The sequence below is a fragment of the Phoxinus phoxinus genome, assembly GCF_949152265.1.
Source record: "Phoxinus phoxinus genome assembly, chromosome: 6".
NCBI classification, from domain to species: Eukaryota; Metazoa; Chordata; class Actinopteri; order Cypriniformes; family Leuciscidae; genus Phoxinus; species Phoxinus phoxinus.
In genome coordinates, this window is record NC_136881.1 from 38,615,754 (window position 1) to 38,616,377 (window position 624).

Here is a 624-nt window from a genome sequence, read left to right on the forward strand (position 1 = left end):
GTAAATATGCGCTCCTGTGTTTACTGAACTCAGCAAAAAAAAAAAAAAAAAAAATCGACAGAATTGATTTCAATAATGTCAATAAAGCTTAAATGACAACGACTCTATTTATTTCAATGACTAAATTGGATGGATGGTGATACAACCATTCATGTATCAAATTTTTTTCACTAGAGACACACCCGCCAGGTCAAGGTCCTCCGTGGTGTTTATCTTTATATGATAAAGATCGACATGATAAAGCATGATCATTTGACAGTTATTTATATACATGTTAATTATTAAAATGTACTTGTAAGTGATCATGTAAAATAAAAATAGAATATTAACATTTTAATAAACTGCAGTATGAATCGATTGAGACGACTTTGACATTTACAATGTTGTTATTAGTTGACTAATTAGAAACTACATAAAATGTAACCTCATTTACAAACAATTATTTTTCCACACTGACTGAATACGTAAACAAAAATGACAGTGGTTGATTGGTTGAAAAATGTTCAGAGCCAGAACGTGGCAAATAACCCGCCCTCATTTCTTTGATTGACGGCTTTTGTGACCAATCAAAGCTCTCATTGGAGAAGGCAGAGCCAATCGGCGAGCTGCTCGGGCTGGACTGAT